Below are 20823 nucleotides of genomic sequence, written 5' to 3' on the forward strand. Positions count from 1 at the left end.
GCCTGGGGAGCCTACTTGCCGCTTCTCCATCACTGCACTCACTAAAGAAAGCCATTTGCTTTCCTGGGTGGAAAGGCGGTGAAAAGTTCTGATTCCTGAAGTTTCTGAGTTTGTCTAAAACAGGGGTAGGCAAAGTTGGCTCTTCTATGATTTGTAGACTTCAACTCCCAGAATTCCTGACCCCATCATGCTAGCTCAGGAATTCTGGGAGTTGAAGTCCACATGTCACAGAAGAGTCAACTTTGCCTACCCCTTTGAACTGCAAATATTCTCCTTTATTGGTATATAACAATTTCTACAAGAACAGTAGTATAGTAAATCTGCCTGGGTGAGGAAGAGTTCTGAAATTATGTCTACAGACTTTTCTAATGTTACTGCTAATGCCAAAGAAAAATATCTGAAATTGTAATCTTGATAAAATGTAGAGAACTGGCCAGTGAAAGGAAATGTTAATAAGCAAAAGCTGAAGGTAAAATCAAATCATGTATTTTCTATGAACTACTTTTTCCTCTTTAAAAAATTACGTTGTACATTCTGAATCATTTTTTTTAAAAACCCTGAAATATTTGAATTCTGAAATACACAAATTTTTTAGCTATAGTTACATGTTTAAACATTTTTACAAGATTACATGTTTACAACAGTTTAAACATTCATTTCAATGGTTTTATAGTTCAAAACATCATATGAAAAATTACTCAACTACTTTTTTATCCTCTCATGTTTTAAAAAATACTTGTGAACTTCTTTCCAAAAACATTAAAACATTTCTTGTTAAATATCAAGCTTGCCACCCAGGTTGCAAAAGCTGAAATATTATGAAAAAAATTTGAAATCCAATATTTAATTTAATACCCATGTTTTTTTCTAATTCTTAATTTTGAAAACTCTGAACAAAAGTTTTTTTTTTTTTAAATGTGGTTAACATTTGTGATTTGTATTTGTATTTTAACTACAGCATTTTCACTTATGCTAGATATATACTTCATGATGGAAATTTATATTTCTTACAATCTATTTCAGGAAAGTAGTAAATGAAAACATTGCAATACTAAAACAGTATTAATCGGTATTTTGAACCACTTTATTCATTCATTCATTCATTCATTCATTCATTGTAAAACTAAAAACAAAACAGAAGCTAATGTTAGAGCAAATGAAATCTGTGGGAAGATTAAACCTGAAGTTTTGGTTCAAAAGCAATCCTGTTTAATAACATCTTTAATTCAATAAATACATGAATATGATGATTCAATAACATTTTGGTCACAGCAGTTCACTTTTACTGAATCTGACTGAATCACAAATCTCAACTGGACCTGGGTTGATTTGATTTTTTACATATTTAACAGAAATTACTTTGAAACTGCACGTCTCCAAAATAAGGGAAAATGCTAGGACCGGTTTGTATTTATTTTACTTCCTATGGAATGCAAGATCAACATTTGATGGAATCTGCTGGATTTCACAATTGTGCTGGATTTAATAGAAGTGCAACTAGGTGGCATTGCATATGAAAATCAAGTCTTTGAGAAATGGTTAAAGAGGTGGATATGCTTACTAAGAAAAGAAGAACTTGAAGGAAATCATTCAAATGGCAAGATACTGCCTGTAGATAAACTTTATAAAGAATCAGAGTTCAATGTAGAGCACCAGGAGTGTAGTAACTAGCTTTCTAATAATTATAACTGAACAATATTAAGTACCACTTCATTTTCTTTTGCTTAGCAAATATAAGACTCTTCATCCTATAACAAAACTATAGGCAAACCCAATAAACCAACTTTTCCAATCCAGTTATCATCCAAAAGTGCAAACAGTGAGCTAAAATAATCATGATTAATAAATATAAAACTTATCTGCTCTTAATTGTAAGCAAATCCAACATTGTACACAATATCTTTTCTAGTCCAGGTGTCAGCAAGTCCAGAAAGAACTCCCCCATGTAACAACATGTCTCATTTTAATTCTGATCAAATAAGCCGATTTTTATATTCCTGCCTTTTTACACGAAACTATCTTGCTCTTTAATTAATTTAATTATCATTATCCTCTGCCTCAAGTTTCTTGAAAATTTTAACAAGTCTCTTTTATAAATCCAGAAGGAAAAACTATTTCAATTACTCTCTTGAGTTGGCACTTTTATTTCCTTCTTAATTTTGGGAGATTTTTCTTGCACGTAGAGTAATGAAGTCTTACCCACCTTGCTCTCTACAATTGCAGCAGAGGCGGAGTAACGACACAGACACAGAGAGCTGGATTTAAAACTGGGTAATTTTATTAATTAAATTTGCATAATTTATTCATTAAATTAGCATAAATTTAACTAAACCTAACAAGGACCCGCAGGGTCAAACAATTACTTTCAGGGCGGAAATGACATCAGAAAAAGTCTGAGGCAACTATGGGCATAGCTCCATGCTGATCCAGGTGAAGGGCCCCGCCCTCACCTGGATCCCAGCCATGCACCTGCATGTGGGAGGTCTCGCCGATAGAAATGGGCGGGACCCAAAGACAGGTTCCCCCAATTGCTTACATCGAACTAAAGGCACCATGAGCCTTTGGAGAGAACCTGTCAATCATCCCCAAAGATGCCCAACGGAGAACACGCAGTTGCTAAACACCACCCAATTTCCGCCCCTAACCTGCCACGGAGGGGTGTCAGATCTCTATCTTGGCCCTCCGACTCCCCCCTACACCTGCACCAGCTCGCTCAGGGACCTCTGCGGGTCCTGTAAAAGATGGCGTTCTCCTGTTCTGACAGGTGAACGCCGTCAGCGCGGTGAAGCCACGGCTGAACAAAAGCAATATCGGGATGGGAAACCACTACCCCACCCAACTCTCTAACCAGTTTGCCAAAGGCCCTATACACCTTTCACCTGACCTTATAAATGGCGCTAGGGGAAATGGTGTCTCTCAAAATCCGTGGAAGGATTTCAGACCTGCCACTTGTGTGGCTGGCCAACTAGGCGAAGAGCCGCAGGTCCTCACGGGCCTGGCAATTCAATGCCAGGCAACCAGTACACAATGCGAAGTACCGCAGGTCTTCGCAGCCTGACAATTCAATGACAGGCAACCAGCAAATGAGGCGAAGAGCCGCAGGTCTTCGCAAGCCTGACTATTCAATGACAGGCAACCACCATCAAGGCGAAGAGCCGCAGGTCTTCGCAGGCCTGGCAATTCAATGCCAAGCAACCAGTACACAATGCGAAGAACCGCAGGTCTTCGCAGCCTGACAATTCGATGACAGGCAACCAGCAAATGAAGCGAAGAGCCACAGGTCTTCGCGAGCCTGACTATTCAATGACAGGCAACCGCCATCTAGGCGAAGAGCCGCAGGTCTTCGCAGGCCAGACAATTCCATGCCAGGCCACCTACAGTTAAGCCATTGCCCCATGTGCAAGACTAGCCACCTGGGTTTAACCCCATAGTAGTGCCCACTCTGGAGCAGAGGGCCGGGGCCAGACCAGCTGCAACTAGCACCCCGGTCGAGTTGCCCAAAATTTGCTGGCGGGGAAGTGATTAACAAGGTACCCCTGACCCGCTCATCTCATAGTACAAAAGGAGGAAAGGGGCGCCACCGGACAGACAGACTGATTGGTGGCTGTTGTAACTCAATCCTGCCCCCCTACACCACTGGTTTTAGATTGTCTCGCCTACCCTCAAATTGAAGGTCCAAGAACTGGAAAGGCTCTAAGCAACCTACCCCCTTAGAGGAGGCTCAAGCCTCGCTCACTGGAAGGGCCATTAAAACATCACATTGGCCACTGCCTAAAAGGGCGAGTCTCGGACAGAGAGGCGCACAGGCTGATCCCAAGACCATTAATGAGGGACAGCTGCTGCACAGTTAGTGCCTGACTACTGTCTACCAGGGGCTAGGTCGTTTCCTCGCCCACTCTTCCAGCATCTTCCAAATACGGAAATCGCCAGAGGGGTCATGAAAGCCCCTGGCCTTAGAAAGAAAAGCCAGGCCTGCCAGTCTAGCCTAATAGTGTTTACCGACAGGCCGCGCTGCTTAAGCAGAACGCAAAAATCTATCAAGTGATCAGCCGTGAGGGGCCAGGTATGCGGGTGACCCTAGACTATCAAATTCCGAAAGAAACTCGGTACTTGAATTCTGATAAAACCTCAAGGGGCTGGGCGCTACTGAGAGGGCCATGGCCCTACCTGCCTCGATCATCTACTGCTCGGGAGCCCAGCTAGGTTCCTCAGATAGCAGGGGAAGGAATCCTGGACAGCTGACCACGCGACAAGGCATCAGCAATCCCAATATCAAGCCCGGGAACGTGCCAGGCCAAAAACAAAGCATTTAGAGACAAAGACCTGTGCACAAAATGGCGGACAAGCTGCATGACCCTATCATTTTTAAGACAAGGCATTCACAACGTGGACTACAGCCAGGTTGTCACACCAAAAGTGCAGTTTTGTCCCCAAATTGCTCCCCCCAGATCTCTAAAGCTACCCCCAATGGGAAGAGCTCTAAGAAGGTCAAATCCTTGACCACTGAAGAGGCCCTCCATTCCGGAGGCACTACTGGTCGCCTAACATAACCCCAAACCCACAGGTCCCCGCGGCGTCCGATCACAATAGCAACTCAGCTTCCAAAAGAAGCCCGTGCCTCCAGGACAGACCACTGAAGTGGGCTAAGAAGACCCGCCAGACATGTAGGTCATTCCTGACCCCAGCAAATAATCGTGTTCGATGATGGGGCAAACGGAGCCCCTTCATCGCCATGTACACACACCGGGAAATGGCCCTGCCGGGAGCCACCACCCAGCAGGCAAATTAAGTAGCCTGGCCCATTCCTGAAGCTGGCGAAGGGTCACCTTACGGCTAGCCAACACTTGGTCCAATTTACCCTGGAACTTAATTAGCTGTACTAAGGGCAATCTACAAGATTGCTCGACAAAGTCCAATACCCAAAAAAGGTAATCCTGGTGGCGGGACCTTCGGTCTTCTCGGGGGCCTAGGGACCCCCAAATGAGCGCAAAGGGCTTCAAAGGCCGACATCAGAGCTAAACATTGCTCCGAATGCGCAGGCCCTGCCAACAGGAAGTCATCGAGGGAATGAATGGCAGCACCCAGACCAGAGCGCCTCCTGAGCGCCCACTCCAAAAAGGTGCTAAAGCTCTCAAACAGAGAGTAAGATATGGAGCAGCCCATAGGCAATGCTCTGTCCACACAATAGCCACCTTCGAAGTAGAAGCCCAGAAGCTCGAAATCATCTGGGTGTATGGGAAGGAGCCGGAATGCCGACTTAATGTCGCATTGACCCATAAGGGCTTCCACCCCACACTTCCTGAACCCTGGCCACCGCTGCATCAAAAGACGCATAGCGGACTGAGCAAAGTTCATCAGGAATGAAATCGTTCACTGATTCTCCCTTTGGGAAGGACAAGTGGCGAATCAACCTAAATTCGCCACTGGCCTTCTTGGGAACCACCCCCAACGGGGACACCCGAAGAACTGGTGAGGGCGGACACGTTTAGCCGGCTCCACCCCATCCTTCTTACCTTTGCCCCCTTTGGGCCTAGTGCAAGCGCTGGTGGCATGGGAGCCCCCACAGTTCCCACACACGTGTCTGAACCTGCATAGGGGATGAAAACACGCCCCCTTGGCTGCAAACTCCTGACAAGGAGGGGCAAGCTTCGCTGCACCTTCCCAATTGCCCGGGCCGCAGGTGTCGCCGCTGGTTCGTCCTCCATGTAGTGACCGCTATCTGTGCGGTCGCCCCCCCGGCCCATGCAAACTGGGTCGCATTGAACCACAAATCCGGGACAACCATGCCCCATGGAAGTATGGAATCAAAGGCAACGCACATTCTAAATGCCTCGTCATATTGACGCCAAACCGTGCCTTTGTACTCAAAATGAGCATGTGCGATAAGGTTAATGTACTTCAGCATAGAGGCAGCCCATGCGGGCTCCCTCTGAATGACAACTGACATGTAGGTTAAAAAAGGCGTACAGCCATGAGCTGAAACACTTGTTAACCCTGTCCTTTTTGGGCTTGTCTGCCTTAGCCTCATCCACTTTCTCCTTCTTAGGGACTTTTCTATTCAGAAGGGAGAATAGATCCACATATTTTCCCTTCCAAATCCGCTCCCCAATGGAGGGATGCAGGTGAAAGCCTAAAGGTGTGGAGGGTAACCCCCAAGGAATGGGGGTTACCCATTCCCAACTACTGCCCGTACTGGAGCCAAGGGGTCTGGCACCATGGAAATCCCCATGGTACCCTCACCCGACCCTGTACTGGAGCCAAGGGGTCTGGCACCATGGAAATCCCCATGGTACCCTCACCCGACCCTGTCGAGGGCACTGAAGCCGTCAAAGAGGCCTGGGCCACCACAGTAGCAGTGGGAAAAGCCCACGCCTGGCTGCAGGTAAGGGCTGGACTACCCATGGTGTTAACCCCACTCCCAAAACCCGGTGGCACAAGAGCCTGCCCGGCCAGAGGGAGGGGCGGTGTGAGTGTTGGGTGCAGTGCTGCCTCACCTGACCCCAAAGGGGTAGAAGCCATCCACGAAGACCCAGCTCCTGCTGAGCCAGGCGCCGTTGTCATCTGCCCGGTCTGGGCCGCTTGTTCACCTGGTGGCCTGCCAAGGGCCGCTGGAGCTGATGGGATGGTGCCCCCAGGCCCGTACACCGACCTCCAGCATTCATCCAAGTCATCCAACCTCTCAATTATCCTGGACCAAGAATGAGCAGGTAGATTAGACTCAGTCAAAGGGGGATCCCTCATCCTACCCCCCCGCCTGACCCTGACTTGGGCCTCCTCTTGCGCCAGCCGGGCCCTGACCAAAGGTCTCATGGCTCTCCTAGGCCTCGCCCCCGTCTCCTTGGGTGGAGGTAGAGGCTTCTGCCTTTCGGGAGCCATTGAGATGAAGAGTCAAATAGCAAAGTGAAATCAAAGATTCAAAACCCCCTTACTGGAAATTGCTCTGGCAGATTCTGCCTTGTAAGGCAGAAAGAAACCTTAAGTGTGAGCAGAGAGCTCACCCCCTGGGCCCCTAGGCCTAAGAGGCTGAAGGCCCCAACCAGGCCTGCAAGGCCGTACCCCCCCCCGGCACCAGGCCACCCAAGGCCGAAACAGGGGAAAAACCCCCCAGAGAGGAAAGGTAACCGCCCAGGAAGATTCCCCCCTGTATCCAAAAGGGGGGGTCCCAAATCTCTACGCCCCCTGTGACTCCAAACCAGGCATCGGCCCACGATGCAGCCTCCAAAATGGCCGACGCCACGAGGCTGTCCTTCAAGATGGCCGATGCTTCTTCTGGGGACAGAAAACTCATAATATAGCTGGCAATCTAACATTGCCCATTGCCATTCTTCAACAAAATCTCTAAATGCCATTGACTGTTATATTTCTACTATCTAAAATAAAAGTTCTTTCTCTGCTCTTTCTCATTTATTCTTTAAAATTAATTTCAGAGCCTTAATATTGAAATAAGCACTTAATTAATATTTTCTGCTTACTTAATCAGTTTAAAACTTGCAATAGCCAAAATATTTTCTTGCTTTTGCTGTTCATCTTGACTTTATAAAGTTTATAGTTTAATATTTTTATATTAAATATTTAAGGCATTCACCTAGTGCTTCTTACCTTGTCATTTTGAAGGTGTCTACCGTTTTAAAACAATTAATAAACAATTTCCAAAGAAGATTAGCAAAGGAAGTGCAAACAAATGTCTTTTGAAGGCTCTGAGTAAGCCTGGAGCAAAAATAGACAATTATTTTGCCTGCCAGTTCTCTCAACTTCAAGAGAATGCTGCCTTGCAGTTTCCTTGTGAGGAGCACAAATTGTATCTTCTCTTTCTCCAGAGAGAATTCCTTGATTCAATTTACTTGTAGATTCTTTGTTCTTAGCTGCAATCAATGTTCCGCCTAATTTTTTTTCGGTGTGGGAGGAAAAGTATAGTGTCTGAGCGGCAGTCCCCTTGGGACTGGGCGGCATAGAAATAAATAAATAAATGAATGAATGAATGAATGAATAAGAAAAAAAATCCCTTCATTTTTATTAAAAGAAATTAATAATTTAAAAAAACCAAAATCCATTACTATTAAAACTAAAACAACCAGCAAAACCAAAAACATAACTATTAATAAAAACAGGTGAGGGCTGGGTTTTTTTCCCTCTGTTATTATTTAAGTGCTTTTACCATATGCTTTAAATCAGTGTTTCCCAACCTTTTTTGAGCCGTGGCACATTATTCATATTTTCAAAATCCTGGGGAACATTGAAAGGGGGGGGGGGGCTAAAGAAAAGTTTGGACAAAAAAACCTCTCTCTTCCTCCCTTTCGCTCTATTTCTCCCTCTTTCTCTCTTTTCCTTCCTTCCCTTCTATCTCTCTCTCCATCCCTCTTTCTTTCTTCCTCTCTTTTTTGCTCTCTTTCTCTCTCCCTCCTTCCCTTCCTCTATGTCTTTCTCTCTCCCTTGCTCTCTCTCTCTCTCTCTCTGTGTCTCTTGCTATCTCTTTCTTGCTTTTTTCTCTCTTTCTTGCTCTCTCTCTCTCTTTCATTGTCTCTTGCTATATGTCTCTTTCTTTCTCTTTGCCTCTCTTGCTATCTCTCTTTCTTTCTCTCTCTTTCTCTCTCTCTCTGCCTCTCTTGCTAAGTCTCTCTTTTTCTCTTGCTATGTCTCTCTTTCTTTCTCTCTCTCTCTGCCTCTCTTGCTATGTCTCTCTTTCTCTCTCTCTTTCTCTATCTCTCTTTCTCTGCCTCTCTTGCTGTATCTCTTTCTCGCTCTGTCTCTCTTTCTCTGCCTCTCTTGCTGTCTCTCGTTCTCTCTCTGCCTCTCTTATATGTCTCTCTTTCTTTCTCTCTCTCTCAGCTGACTGCAAGCGGGAGCCCTGACGGTGGCAGCTGGACAGGCTGCTGGACGCCGTATATGCTAGGCCTGCAGCGCTAGCATGTACAGCGTCCAGCAGCACGTCCAACCGCCACCGTCAGGGCTCCCGCTTGCAGTCAGCTGAGAGAGAGAGAGAGAGAGCTCCCTCTCGCCGCCGCCTGGAGCTCCCTCTCGCTGCCGCCATCTCCCCGTGACTGCCTGCGGCCGCTTCAGCCCCCCCCCGCTCCCACCGCCAGTGCCCTCCCGCCGGGCCCCAAAGGACACTTGCCGCCGACGCCAGAGAAGCTCCAGCTGGGCGGGGCACTGCCGGTGCCTCCGATCTGGGGCTCCCACTCGCAGCTGTCCCTCGGCTCCTGCCTGATGCTGCGGTTTCTGGCACTCTCCTGCTGGGCCCCAAAGAAGGAAGGCGAGAAAAAGGCGCGAAGAATGAAGCTCTCCTTCTTCCTGCCTTCCTTCTTTGGGGCCCAGCAGGAGAGCGCCGAAAACCACGGCATCGAGCAGGAGCCGGGGGACAGCTGCGAGCGGGAGCTCCAGGTCGGCACCTGCAGTGCCCCACCCAGCTGGAGCTTCCCTAGGAGCTTCGCGGCACACCTGGCCGTGTCTCGCGGCACACTAGTGTGCCGCGGCACACTGGTTGGGAAACGCTGCTTTAAATCAAGAGTCACTTCTCTCTCTGTTTCTCTCTCTTTCCTGTCATTCTCTGCCTCAATCATTTTCTCATTTCTCTTTTTTCTGCCCTTTTTTCTATCATTTCTCTCTCTCTCTTCCTTCCACTCTTCTGTTTCTCTCTTGCTTTCTTCCTCTCTCTCTCTCACTCTCTCTTTCTTTCTCTCTCTCCCCCTCTTTCTCTCTCTCTCTTTCTCACTTTCTTTCTTGTTTTCTTTCTCTCTCTCTCTCTTGCTTTCTCTCTCTCACACTCTTTCTCTCTTTTCTATCTCTCACTCTTTCTCTCTTTGTTCTCTCTCTCTCTTGCTATCTCTTTCTCTCCCCCCTCTTTCTCTCTCTCTCACTTTCTCTCTATCTTGCTCTGTCTGTTGCTCTCACTCTCTCTCGTTCTATCTCCGTTCTTTTCACAGTGGAGACTGGCGAAAGTGAAGGTTTTTCTTATTTTGAATGTTCTGAGCGGGCTGGCAGGGGGATGGGGAGCGCGCGCAGCTGCGCGCCCGAAATTGAAAATCACCTTTGCCGGTCTCTGCTGTAAGAATGCTTGCCCCACCTCTCCTGCAGCCCCCTCGCTGAGTGCCCGGGACAAAAGCGCTCTCGGCGAAGGGACTGCGAGAGGGGCGGGCATTCCTGCTGCCAGAGGAGCCACACCCCAAGGCGGGAAGCGGAGGAGGAGAAAGAGAGGCGGATCGGGCGGGCGGGGGGCAGCGGCGAGAAGCTAGGGGCGCGAAGGGGGCGGAGGCGCGGGGGCAGCCATGGCTCCTTGCGTGCCCTTGGAAAAGGGTGCATGCGGGTGTGTTTTGGGGTGTGCGCAGGCAGTCGCGCGCAGCTTAGTGAGAACAGAGCCTGCAATTGTCAGCTCCACAAAATGTGGAAACTTCCTTAGTATACCATTTCTTCTCCTGAAGTCCCTCAATATTTGAGCACTGTCTGAATCACTGTACAATGGCACCTAAGAACGCCTCTACTTAAGAACTTTTCTAGATAAGATTTTTTTGCCTCTTCTTAAGAACCATTTTCTTTTTAAAAAAAATATTTTTTTTTAAACACACAATATTGAACACTCAAGGACCTGCCATTGCTCCGCTTATCTTAGAAGTCTAACTACTACAAAAAATACAAACCTAACTATAGTCAGATCAATAGAAAAATAATAGTACATTTATATTAGATATTTATTAAATTTGACTCTATATGTTAATTGCTTTGTCTGTAAAATACTTATTCAAAAACATATAATATAGCAAATAGCATGTCTAAATTTATTCTACTATGAACCTTTTTTATACTATTAAATTCTAACTTATAAAATTTCAAAACTATAAGTTCAAAAAGTTATAAATTCTTGTTAAACTTGTAATTTTATTTTTAAAATCCCACCATTTATTCCATATTTTATAATATTCTGTTTCTACTTGATTATTCAAGCGTTTTGTCATCATATCTAATTCTGCACATTCCATAACTTTTTTATAAACTTCTGTGTCCTTTGGTATTTCCTTATCTTTCCATTTCTGTGCAAATGTAATTCTTGCCGCAACCAATATATGTATTATTAAATAATAAATTTCTTTTTTATACTTAATATTTGAAATACCCAATAAGAAAAATTCAGGAGATTTTTAAATCTTCTCCTTTGTTATTTCATTTATCCATTTCTCTACTTTACTCCAGTATTCTTTTGCCTCTAAACATGTCCACCATACGTGGTAATATGTGCCAATTTCTTTTTTACATTTCCAACATATAGGTGAAACTGTTGGGAACATTTTGGAAATTCTATATGGTGGAAGGTGCCATCTATAGAACATCTTAATTTGATTTTCTTTAAAAGAAATTGATTTTGTTATTTTCCAATTATATACCCAAATCTTTTCCCATGTTTCTAAATCTATTTCTTTGCCAAAATTTTTGCACCAACTGATCATGTTGTCTTTTAATATCCACCCTATTGTTCTATGATTTATTAAGTATTTATATACATTTCCAATGATCTTTACTTGATTTTGAAGTAATAATTTACTTAATACATTGTTTTCTTTTCTGAAGATATAAGTTTTTACATCCATTTGATATCTGGAGCTAATCTGTGTGGATTGCCACCAATCTAACACAATACCTAATTCCTGCAACTCTTGTTTTGTTCTGAGTTTTAATTGATTGTCAAGTAAATCCCTATATTTGCAAATCTTACCTTCCTTTGCTAAGTTCGGATGCGTGATGGCTTCTATAGGTGAGATCCATTCTGGCATTACTAAAGAGTGATTTTTCTTTATTTCGATCCATACATCTATCAATGCTTTTCTAATTATATTATTTTTAAAATATGAATGTGTTTTAATCTTATCATACCATATAAAGGCATGCCAGCCTAACATTAAATCATGGCCTTCCAAATTAAGTAACCTTTGATTGTCCAAGGTTAACCAGTCTTTTATCCATGTTAGGGCAGTGGCATAATAATATAATTTCCAATTTGGGAGGCCAAGTCCTCCTCTTTCTTTGTGATCTTCTAACGCAGCGTTTCCCAATCGGTGTGCCGCAAGACATGGTCAGGTGTGCCGCGAAGCTTCCCGCCCGATCTGCCCCCTCTCCTCCTCCTCCGCCCCCTGCCTTGGGCCGCGACTTCTCTCGCGGCGGTGGCAGCGGCGGCTTCAGCTCCTCGGGACGAAAGCGCTCCCAGCCAGGGGGCTGTGAGAGGGGCGGGGCGGGCATTCCCGAAACGGACGGAGAAAGCCCTCTTTTGCAGTCCCCTGGCTGGGAGCGCTTTCGCTGCGAGAGAGGGCTTTCTCCATCCGTTTCGGGAATGCCCGCCCTGCCCCTCTCGCGCGCGCGCCGCTCCCCTTTTCTCTCAGCCCTCCCTGGCTTCGCTTCTCAATCCCTCCCTCCTTCTGTCTTTCCTTCCCCTCAGCCGTTCTGTCTGGGGGTCTCCCGCTCTTCCCTTCCCCGCCTCCCAGGCTTTGCCTGCGCCACCCCCACCCTTTTTTGGTTGGCAAGGAGTCCTTTGCCGCATCCCGCAGTTCGCACTTGGTTCGAGGCCGCTTTCCCTGGCTGCGCTCGGAACCGACAGGGTGCTGCTCTTTCTCTCTCTCTCTCTCCCATGAGGCGGAGGAAGGGGGAAAAAAAGCAAAAAACCCCTCCTTGCAGCGGGCCCCGGTGCGCGCTCGTGCCCGCACTCGTCCCTTCAGCAGTGAGGGAGAGAAGTCAGAGGGCGAGGGAGCGAGCGAGCGCTCTTGTCCTCGGTGCCCTCTGCAGCCTGCCTTCCTTCTTCTTTGCCGCCGCTGAGGGACAGAGAGAAAGATAGAAAGGAAAGAGGGAGGGAGAGATAGAAAGGAAAGAGGGAGGGAGGAAAGAGGGAGGGAGGGAGAGATAGAAAGGAAAGAGGGAGGGAGAGATAAAGGAAAGAGGGAGGGAGGAAAGAGGGAGGGAGGGAGAGATAGAAAGGAAAGAGGAAGGGAGACAGAGAGAGAGAGAAAGAGAGACATAAAAAGAGAGAGAGAGAAAAAGAAAGAAAGAGAGCAAGAGAGAGAGAGAAAGAGAGAGAGACAGACAGACAGAGAAAGAGAGAGAAAGAGATAGAGAACGAGAAAGAAAGAGAGATAGGGAGACAGAAAGAGAGAGAAAGAGAGATAGCAAGAGACAGAAAGAGAAAGAGAGAGAAAGAGATAGAGAACGAGAAAGAAAGAGAGATAGGGAGACAGAAAGAGAGAGAAAGAGAGATAGCAAGAGAGAGAGACAGAGAGAGAGAGAAAGAAAGAGATAGCAAGAGAGACAGAGAAAGAGAGAGAGAGAGAAAGAAAGAGACATAGCAAGAGAGACAGAGAAAGAGAGAGAAAGAGAGAAAGAGATAGAGAGAGAGAGAAAGAAAGACATAGCAAGAGAGAGAGAAAGAGAGAGAAAGAAAGAGAGAGAATGAAAGAGAGATAGCAAGAGAGGCAGAGAGAGAGCAAGGGAGAGAGAAAGACATAGAGGGAGGGAAGGAGGGAGAGAGAAAGAGAGCAAAAAAGAGAGGAAGAAAGAAAGAGGGATGGAGAGACAGAAAGAAGGGAAGGAAGGGAGAGAAAGAGGGAGGGAGAAATAGAGTGAAATGGAGGAAGAGATTTTTTTTTTGTCCAAACTTTTCTTTAGCCCCCCTGCGCCCCCCCGCCCCCCCCGTTCAGTGTTCCCCAGGATTTTGAAAATATGAATAATGTGCCGCGGCTCAAAAAAGGTTGGGAAACACTGTTCTAATACATTTTGCTTTATTCTTGGTTTCTTGCCTTGCCATATAAATTTTTTTATTGCCTTATTTAATTCTATAAAAAATTTCGATCCTGGATTTATTGGAATAACCTGAAAAAGAAACAAAATTTTGGGGAGGATATTCATCTTGATTGTAGATATTCTTCCCACCAATGTTAATTGCAAATTGTTCCAGACTTCTAAGTCTTTTTTAATCTGTCCTAATAATTTCAAGTAATTATCATTTTTTATAGATATGGCTTTAGAGGTCATCCAAATCCCTAAATATTTCACCTTTTTTGTAGTTTTCATATTATCTTCAACCCTTTTATTTTTATCAACAGTGCTTCCAGGGTTAAAATAAATAAGAGTGGTGATATTGGGCACCCTTGTCTTACTCCTCGTTGTATTGTCACCTTTTCAGTTGACTCACTATTTATTATAATTTTAGCTGTTTGTTCAGAATATATTGCATCTATTATATTAAAAAACTTAGTTCCAACCTCCATCCTGTTTAATTGTATTTTCATAAAATTCCAATCAACATTGTCAAATGCTTTTCTCGCATCTAAAAATATAAGCGTCATTTGTTTTTATGGATGTTGTTCATAGTATTCTAATGTATTTATTATTGTTCTTAAATTATTTTTGATTTGTCTTCCTGGTAAAAAACCATTTTGATCACTATGTATCATATCATTTATAATATTTAAAACCTGTTGGCAAAGATTGATATAAAAATTTTATAATCTACGTTTAACAATGAGATTGGTCTATAGTTCTCAATTTTTTCTTTTTCTGTACCTACTTTATGTATTAAGGTTATTAATGTTTCTGTCCATGTTTTAGGTAACATACCTTCTGCCATTATTTGATTGTATATCTCAAACATATTTAAGAAAAGTATTTCTATATCTAATTTATAAAATTCTACTGGTATCACATCTGGACCTGTCGCTTTATTATTTTTCTGGTTCTTTATAGATTGTTTTAGTTCCATTTCTGTAATAGGTTTGTTTAATCTTTGTTGTTGTGCTTCAGTTAATACCGGTAAGTCGATATTTTTCAAACATTCAAAAATTAAATCCTCATTTATTTCTTCTCTCGTGTATAATTTTCTGTAAAATTCTAATACTATTTCCTTCTTTTCTTTTATTCTATGTTTCATTTTACCTTTTGAGTCTAACAATTTTTTTATAATTTTGTTTTCCCTCTCTTTTCTTAATTTATACGACAGCCATCTTCCTGGTTTATTCGCATGTTCAAAATATTCTTGCTTTGCTCTCTTTATCTTTTCTATTATTGGTTCTTGTTCCATCAATCTCAATTTATGCTTTATTAATTCTCTCTGATTTTTAGCTTTGTCACCATTGTCGCCTTTTTGCATTAATGTTTCTACTTTTTTGAGATCTTCTACTAATTTTTCATAACGTATTTTCTTTTCTTTATTTTTTATTTTTGCTATATAAGAGATTGTTAGCCCACGTATGTATGCCTTTGTTGTGTCCCATAAGTTTTGGGGAGTGGTGCTATTTTTATTTATTTTTTAAAAAAACTCTAGTTCTTTCTCAATCCATTTTTTATACTCTGGATCTTTCTATTGGATCTTTCTATTCATTGACCAATTATTTATTTTCTTTTTACCTTTCCAATATATCACTAAAGGACTGTGGTCTGCCCAGGTATTTGTTTCTATTTCTATTTTGCTAATTCGTTCCATTATGTGTGGTGATGACCAAGCCATGTCAATTCTGGACCAGGTCTTATGTGGTTAGAATAAAAAGTGTATTGTCTATCTTTTAAATGGTATTCTCTCCATATATCCTTCAATACTAGTTCTGTACTCATTTTCCAAAATGTCACAGGTAGAATTACCTTTTTTTTCTTTTCTTTTCTTTTTCCAGTATAATCCATTTGGTCATCTGAAATTGCATTAAAATCTCCTATTATTATCATATTTTCAATTGCCAATTCCCTTATTTTTTCTTGTAAATCTTTATAGAATTGCTTCTGGTTATCATTTGGTGCATAAATTGAGACAATTACAAAATATTTTGTTTCAAGATCTAATTATACCATCAAAATCCTACCATCAGTGTCATTGTATATTTCTTTAGATTCAATTGATTCATCTATATACATTGCTATACCCTTTTTCTTTTGATTTGCCAAACTACTATATAATTTTCCCAATTTTGAGTTGTTCAGAAGACTCCGTTTTGTTTTTTTAATATGAACTTCTTGTAAAATATTTATCTGTGCTTTTTGTTTTTTAAGTTTGGCGAATATTAGGTTTCTTTCTTTTTCCAAGTCATGTATCATCTCTATTTGTAGTATTTTTTTGCTTCCTTTGGTTCACGAAGTGTAGTTTCTAAAATTAATTCTTGTGATACTGTTGGTTGTTTCTTCTTTGCTTCTGGTATTTCTTCCCCTCCTCCACCCATGGCCCCCATCATGTCATCGCTGCTCTTTGGTTCTATCTGAGGCTGATCAATCCTATCCAATCCGGTACATGCTAAGAAAGATCTTGCAAGTTCCACACTGTCAATTATCACTTTTGTTGATTGCCAAGTTAGAGTAAGGCCCTCTGGTACCAGCCACCTAAACACGATATTTTTCTTGATTAAAATACTTGTAAGAAAGTAGTATTCTCTTGTGCTTTCTCTCACCCCTTTCGGAACTTGTTTCAGAATTGTGATGCCCTTTCCATTAAGTTGAAATTTCTGGTTTCTTGTCAGTCTCATGATCTCGTCTTTAATTACTCTTCTTGAAAACTTAATATGTACTCCTCTTGGTAGGTTATGACGTCTTGTGTATCCAGTTTGGACGCGGTAAACTTCATCTATTTCCCTTTTCAATTCTGCGGGGTCCTCTTGCATAATCCCTCCTATCACTTCTGCCATTTTTGAAGGTAAATCTTCATCTCTTTCTTCTTCGATGTTTTGGAACCTCAGGCCATGCGATGCAGATTGGAGTTCAAGGTTAGTTATTGCGATATCAAAACCTCTACAAGCGTTGTAGTTATGGTCTTCATATTCATCCACTTTCTGCCCCATAGCTTGGATCTTTTCCTCTGTAACTTTAATTCTTTTTTCATTCTCTTGCAAGTTTTGTTGTATGTCTTTTATATTCCCATCCATTACTGCCATGTTTCCTTTTACTTCTGTTAGTTCTTTTTTAATCTCATCTTTCATCTCTTTCATCTCTTGTCTCATCTCTTCCAGGTACTTCTTCATTTCTTCTTTATTAGTCTCAAGTTGAATTTGTGTCTGAGTTTGTGTCTTCTGCATAAGATCTTGAATACCAGCTAGTGCATCCTGTATGGACTGGAAGTTTGGATCTACTGGCAACTTCTCTTTCTCTTTTTCTTTCTCCTTGGCTAGCATTGTAGTTATAGTCCTTTGTTGTAAAGGACATGATATTGGAGAAACTTTAGGTGTAGGAATTGAAGTTGGAATTGCAGTAGTTGCTTGTTTTCGGGTAGTTGTTGTTGTCACCGAAGTCACACTTTGCGCCCTGTAAGAACCTTTCATATTCCAAAATTTCTACTTTATTTAACTATTGCTTAGATCAATCTCTTATTTACGCTCAATTACAGAAGAAAAAAAAATACAATTCAAATCTGCAATACTAATAATGAAATATAATATTTCAAGGGGAGAAAGGAATATCAATATGGGAAAAAGAGATAATAAAAAAGAAAGGAAAAAAAGGGTGAAAAGGCAAAAGAGTAGTTGTAATCCTTTAAAAACCAGAGCTCATGGGGGAGGGGACCAGGTGGAGAAGGGAAAGAAACAAAGCTTCTAACACATAATTAATTAATAATCACCAAAGAAAAAGGGGGGGGGGAACTGTGATTCTATTGAAGGAGAAGGGTAGGGAAAAGAGAAGAAAACTTTTAAAAGTTATTTAAAAGAGAAAAGGGAAAAATTGTTTAAAAAATGTTTATACTGTTATTAAAAAAGAAAAGGGTAAATGTGGAATTAATGATAAAATCCAACAATAACTGTAAAAATTGAGGGGGGGAAATTGAAGAAGAAAAAAACAAGAATATCAAATTTTAACAAGAAAAAGGAGTCCAATATGTCCAAATATGCCAAATATGAATTGTGAGTTGTATTTTAATGTAACTGTCCAGAAAAAGGAAAAAACTCCAAAATCAATTCCAACGTATTATCTATGATATGCCAGTTAAAACAAAAATAATGATAGGAAAAAATCCACGTCTATTTTATTTTATAAAAGAAAAAAGTACAGGAAAAAAAGATATAATAATGGAAAAAATCCTTACACCTCCAATATCTAGTTGAAGAAAAAAATAGTCCCTTAGATCCCAAAAGCAGTAAAAGTATAACAAAAAGCCCAAAATTTATTCCAAATGGCTAATATTGCAGTAAAATTCCAATAAAATGCTTTAATCTAAGTTCAGTTTGATTTATTCAGTTCATTTTTTCGTATGTTCAATTTGCTTAGGTATTTCTACTTCATCTAATTTTGACAGATTAACAGTTCAGTCTTACAATCTTTTTACTACTATTGAGAAAAAAATATGAATAATAAAAAGTAAAAAGAGAAAAAAAACACACTATGATCTTAAAATTCAAAAGGAAAAAATATGCTATTAATGTTAACAAAGACAAAGTTCCGGCCGTTTTTCTTCTGAGCGTATGGATATCACTTACAGTTTTTTCACTTTATTTATGTTCGCCTTTACGATCTGAGATCTTCTCTTTTCAAGCTTGCTTGTTAAAATACCAAAGGGTTATCTCGTAGTGCTGTCAATCTTCTTTATCTGTCGATCTGCTTCTTTGTAGACTTCTTTGTTCTGTCTTTTAACTTCCTTCTTTGGAGACCGCTATGGCTGCCCTCAGGCAGCCGCCTGAGAGCAGCTCTCCATAGATGCAGCTGCGGGGCTTTCCCTAGCCCCCAGGACCGTGGCGATCCGTCCTGGGGGATCCAGGGGACCCCCTGTCCTGGGTTGACCCCTCCAGGTGTCGGCACAGCGCAAATCGCACCCTGCAACTGTGGAAAGGTAGGATGCAGAGACAGAGCTATGCCTTTGCACCCCCGACACGGTCAAGCTCCAGCCGGAAGTGAGAGAACCATTTTCTACTTAAGTCCGGAAAAATTTCCCAGGAAATTTGAAGCGGCACGAAGGCCTGGCCAGTTTCCTGCCATCTCCCCTCTAATCCCGGCCACCTTGGCTTTTCTAGGCTGCCAGAGGAGTCTTTCAGTGGCACTTTAGGAGGCTTTGGCAGTCCAGAGCGAACAAAGCATTTTCCTTTCTCTGGGCGCTTGGAGAGGGAATAAACTTCTGCCAGCACCCAAAGAAATGCTCCCTTCGCTCTGGGCAGTGACTGTCCTCCTTCTCTTTTTTCCTCCCACACAAATTCCGAGCTTTTATTTCTTTCCTAATGGGTTTGCACACATTATTTGCTTTTACATTGATTCCTATGGGAAAATGCTTCTACTTACAAATTTTTCTACTTAAGGACCTGGTCATGGAATGAATTAAGTTCTTAAGTAGAGGTACTACTGTACCTTTATCCATAGAAAAAACCCCAGTAAGGCCAGAAGGCCTGGGGGCCATGAATTAACAACTATCATGGGCAAATTGCATGAATGCTACATATGTATATTGCTTATTTAGCTTACTATGGGTTTTAATTTGGGTTTTGTTGTTAGAATACATATTTGACTTCTTTTTAATTGTTTTATATTTTATATTGTTGTAAACCGCCCTGAGTTCTTTGGGATTAGGTGGCACAGAAGTCGAATTAATGAGTTAATTAATTAATTAATTAATTAATTAATTCCCTTTCAAAAGTGAATCAGGACATTGGTAAGAGATCTTTCCACAATATTAAAAGAGGAAACACATGAAAACTGTAGCAGAAAGACAGGGAGGGTGGCCCTGAAATTCTTCCTCAAACCTATTAAGCCAGGCAAAAAGTCTTATGCATATGTTATGCCTCTACTCTGCATTATATGCCAACCATTGCATCTCTTGTACTTCTTATTTAATAATTGCCTTGAACAATGATTTTAGTCACAATGGTGATGAAAAGGCAACTTTGCCCTTATTTGTGATCTTTGCAGTGTCTTTAAGTCAGATATTTGCTATTACATTCAATTAGTAGGCTGTGTCCTGTGCCTGACTCATTTTTTATTTGTTATCCTCTTATTTAGGTGTTGCCTAAATAAGTGATTATTTCTGAGCTGCTTTTCTCAGTAGCAAAGTGCTTTTTGAAAAAGTGTTAACTGCAAGTTAAGAAGCTCAGTTGTGTGACCTTAATTAGTTATTAATTAGTTGATTATGGGTAGATGGCTGCAGCTTCTACCTGAAACTGACAATATTCTAATCAGTTTCATACTAAAGGCTTTTGTTTGTCTCCTAAGTGGCTCATGGGGATCATACTAGACTGGGTATTAGCAATCCATATGATTTGATCGCTTATTTATCCCCGGACTATCATTAAGTGTTGTACCTTATGATTCTTGGTGAACGTATCTTTTATTTTATGTACACTGACACCAAGACAAATTCCTTGGATGTCAAATCACACTCGGACAATAAAAAATTCTATTCTGCTCTAATTTTAATTAACAAGACATTATATAGAAATTGCTGCAAATTGTGAGCTATGTCTCTTTATAGGAACACAAGCTATTACGGTATCTAGATTTGAGCCGTTAATTTATAATATTAATCTCCTTGGTAGTATAATGTTACATTCAAGCATTTTCTCTGAGGAAACAAGATACTAAAGATCCTCTCTCTGCATGCTCTTTAAGATAATTAACTAGATTAGAAATTAATGGACAAAGCTTCTCAATTATATATGAGGAAGGAGCTGTTAATTTACTTAGCTGGGAAATCTATCTGCCAATTGAAAATAGAAAAACTAGGTCAACTTTGGTTTTGCTTTAAAAAAAACCTCTGTCTAACAATTTTACATCACTACATCTATAAAATATGCATAACAGATTTGGATTGTAAATTTTTTTTTATGTTTTTGTATGTATGTATTTTAAATATGGAAGTGCACTGGCTTTCTACTTTGGGTATGATCACATTTAATTAACAAAATAATG

At 41.8% G+C, this 20823-nt stretch overlaps 1 protein-coding gene across 2 annotated transcripts in view; it reads right to left on the minus strand.

Annotated features, from left to right (window-relative positions):
- Positions 1–20823, minus strand: part of SHROOM2 (shroom family member 2) — a 191039-nt gene that overhangs the window by 109244 nt on the left and 60972 nt on the right. The window lies entirely within an intron of this gene.

The sequence above is a fragment of the Erythrolamprus reginae genome, chromosome 4 (genome assembly GCF_031021105.1).
Source record: "Erythrolamprus reginae isolate rEryReg1 chromosome 4, rEryReg1.hap1, whole genome shotgun sequence".
NCBI lineage: Eukaryota > Metazoa > Chordata > Lepidosauria > Squamata > Dipsadidae > Erythrolamprus > Erythrolamprus reginae.